This window comes from Chrysochloris asiatica, unplaced genomic scaffold (genome assembly GCF_000296735.1).
Source record: "Chrysochloris asiatica unplaced genomic scaffold, ChrAsi1.0 scaffold00227, whole genome shotgun sequence".
NCBI lineage: Eukaryota > Metazoa > Chordata > Mammalia > Afrosoricida > Chrysochloridae > Chrysochloris > Chrysochloris asiatica.
Genome location: NW_006408745.1, coordinates 3,680,808 through 3,684,452, shown reverse-complemented (window position 1 = coordinate 3,684,452; position 3,645 = coordinate 3,680,808). Strand labels below are relative to the sequence as shown.

At 39.8% G+C, this 3,645-nt stretch overlaps 1 pseudogene; it reads right to left on the bottom strand.

Moving 5' to 3' along the window:
• Positions 1–776: 776 nt before the first annotated feature.
• The window catches only part of LOC102835517, a 59,032-nt pseudogene continuing 56,163 nt past the window's right edge, over positions 777–3,645 (bottom strand).

The window sequence follows — 3,645 nt, the reverse complement described above, 5'->3', positions numbered from 1 at the left end:
ATATGAGTGGAAAGTAGATGGGGTAATATCATGATCATCATCAAATGGTAGCTCAGGAAGTCCATACTTAAAGCCCACAATTCCACAATGCCAGAAATTTTGAGGATTGTAGTGGTACAATGGTTAAAGCCCTTCGTTACTAACCAGAAAGTCAGCAGTTTGAACCCACCAGTCATTCTGTGGGAGAATGATGAGGCTGGCTACTCTACTTAAGATTTACAGTCTCAGAAACCTTATCAAGCAATTCTACTGGTTCTATGGGGTCACTATAAGTTGGAATTGACTTGACAATGTGGATTGGTGATTTAGGTAATACTGACTCACTTGCAGGTTTTTTGAGACAAGACATAGTTAAAGCTATGCTTTGGGAAGGTCACCATGGCAATAATATATAGCATGGGTGGAGAGGATATGGGAAATTTAAAGGTAAGAAATTCAGTTTTCAAGTCACCACAAATAACAGATGATAGATAATTAGCCAGAATTGAAAAGAATATTATAAAAGTGAAAGATTTCTTAAAGGTGGGACTGACTGAATTCAGCAATCAACGCATTATGAATAGGGTGAACATATTATAGGTGGTTTGTTGAAACATCTGTTTTCTGGTACAATTATTAATATCACTGTTTCATTCTCAAAAGGGTTCAATTTTTGAACATTAATCTATTAGAACAACAATTATGAGTAATAGAAAACAGAATCAAAGATGACTTTAAAATTTTAAATCTGGATTAGTAAGGATGGTGGTGGTACCTTTAGGAACACAGGAGGACAATCAAGTTTCTTGATAGGATGATGAGCTTGTATTTGAGTAAGCTGAGTTTGCTGTTGAGGTGAAGAGTTCTTGAACATAAATGAGCACTTTGCCAGTGAATCTGTGCTACATCCCATGAAGGAAAGCATCAGTGGCCTCCTGGAGCTTAAACACTGCTCTAACATGAGGCTCGATGCACCCTGCTGGTAGTACTGAAGTGCTAAGGACAGGCTTTTGGAGAAGATGGAAATGTTCTGGTCTTGGTACAAGCCCCAGTGCACCCCCATGTTAGAGATACTCTTCAGGATTATAAGGCTGGCTGGTACACAGCAATGGTTCTTCCAGCAAATACCACCACCACAATATTGTTCTCCCATGTCAGGCTACGGAGAACCTCCAGGAAGACATTCCTTCCAAAAGTGTCGATGACCACATTCACTCCGTCACTGCTCACCAGCTTCCTCAGTGCCTCCTTCAGAGTGTGCTGTCTGTAGTTCACACTGAATTGTGCCCCCTTTGCATTGCCAGCATGCACTTCTGCTCACTGCTGGCTGCAGCTATTACTTTGGCCAAGAGGCACTTTTTAAACTATTAAAAACTCACCAAACAAAATGGGAATATGGTGACTATGTATTTCAAGCACTGGACTCTGAGCCACAAGGTCAGCAGTTAAAGCCCACCAGCCACTCCATGGGGCAAAGATAAGGCTTTATGTTCCTACAAAGATTTACATCCTCAGAAACCCTATACAGGGGTTGCTGAGTCTGAAGTGACTCAAAGACGCTTAAAAACAACAAAGCAAAATTAACTTTTTCAGCAGGTATTGAGTTCACTTCCAATTTAATAGATATTATTTGTCTATGATTATGTTCTATAATCTTGGTGGAATAAATGGTAAAGAATTGAGGGTTATCATGAAACTAATTTTTTTATAAAAAGAAAGTCATGTAGAAAGTCAGCATTGTTAGTAATGCCCAGAAAGATGGGGAAAGATGAGTCTCTAACCTTATCTTAGTTGCCTAGTGCAGGGCATAATAAAATTCCACAAAGGGGTGACTAAGAAACAAAAAAATATTTTCTGGAGGCTAAAAGTACAATCAGGGTTTTGAAAAAAAATCATTCTATGCCTCCCTTCTATTCTAGTATCAGCAAGCAATCCTTCCATCTCTTTTGCACTTGTGAAAGCATATTTACTTAATGTCTGTCTTCCCAGTGTATGACTCAGTTCTCCCTTTTTATAAAACACCACTTAGAAGGGATTAGAATTAGGACCCAACCTACTTTTTTATGACATTATTTAAACTAAGAACAAAAGAAAAACTTTATATCCAAACAAGGTCACATTCACAGGCAGCAGGGGTTAAGGCGTCTACATATCTTTTTCAGACATGCAATTAAATCCATTATAGATGTCTTCATCACTGTGCAGAGACAGAAGAGTAATCAATGCCTTATAGAGCAGGACAAGCTGAAACTGGAGTTGAATTGTGAATATTATTCACATGAGCCTAGTTCCGACTTAAAGCAACCCTGTATAGGATTTGTGAGGAGCAGCTGGTGGGTTTGAACTGCTGACCTTGCACTAGCAGTCCAGTGCTTGTTCAACAGTGTCATACCAGAATAACTTCTAACACAGTGGAAGAACTGGAACATTTCAGCCATATGTTTCTTGAGAAGTTGTAGTTTCTCTAATTTGTTTCCTTTTTTAACTTTCACCTATAATTCCGAAGTCCTGGTGTGGTGCTGCAGGTTAATGCACTAGACTGCAAGGTCAACTTGAACCATAAGGTCGGCAGTTCAAGTTCACCAACTGCTCCTTGGAAACCCTATACAGGGTGGCTATGAGTTGGAACCAACTCAACGTAACTTAACAACAAAAGCAACAACAATAGTTCTAGTGGAGCGCTATGGCTCAATATGATAAATATTGGACTGCAAACCAAAACGTTGACAGTTCAAAAATACCAACCACATCACTGAGGAAAGATGAGGCTTTCTGTTCAGAAACTCTATACAGGGTCGCAATGAGTTGAAATCGATTCAATGGCGCTTAACAATAACAACATTTGTAACTTGCATGTCTATCAATAAATAATAATTATAGTTCGAATGTGGCATCAGGATTGGAGGAAGACTCATTAACAACCTGCGATATGCAGATGATACAACCTTGCTTGGTGAAAATGAAAAGGACTTAAAATATTTACTGATGAAGATCGAAGACCAAAGCCTTCAGAATGGAATGCATCTCAATGTAAAGAAAACAAAAATCTTCACCACTAGACCAAAAACAACATTTTTAACAATGGAGAAAAGACTGAAGTTGTCAAGGACTTCATTCTTCTTGTATCAGCTATCAACACTCATAGAAGCAGCAGTCAAGAAATCAAACGATGTAGTGCATTAGACAAATCTGCTGCACAAGACCTTTTTAAAGTGTTGAAAAGCAAAGATGTCAGCATGAAGACTAAGGTGCACCTGACCCAAGCCATGGTATTTTCAATAACCTCGTATGCATGCGAAAGTTGGACCGTAAATAAGGAAGACCATAGAAGAGCTGATGTTTTTGAGCTATGGTGTTGGAGGAGAATATTGAAACTGCCATGGGCTGCCAAAAGAACCAACAGATCTGTTTTGGAAGAAGTGCATCCAGAGTGCTCCTTGGAGGCCAAGATGGTCAAACTTTGGCTCTCATACTTCGGACATATTGTCAGGAGGACCAGTCACTGGAGAAGGATAACATGTTTGGTAAGGTGGAGGGTCAGAGAAAAAGAGGAAGACCCTCAGTGAGATGGACTGGCCAAGTGGCAGCATTGATGGACTCAAGCATGGCAACAGTAGTGAGGTTGGCCCAGGATCGGGCAGTGTTTCATTCTGCTGTGCATAAGGT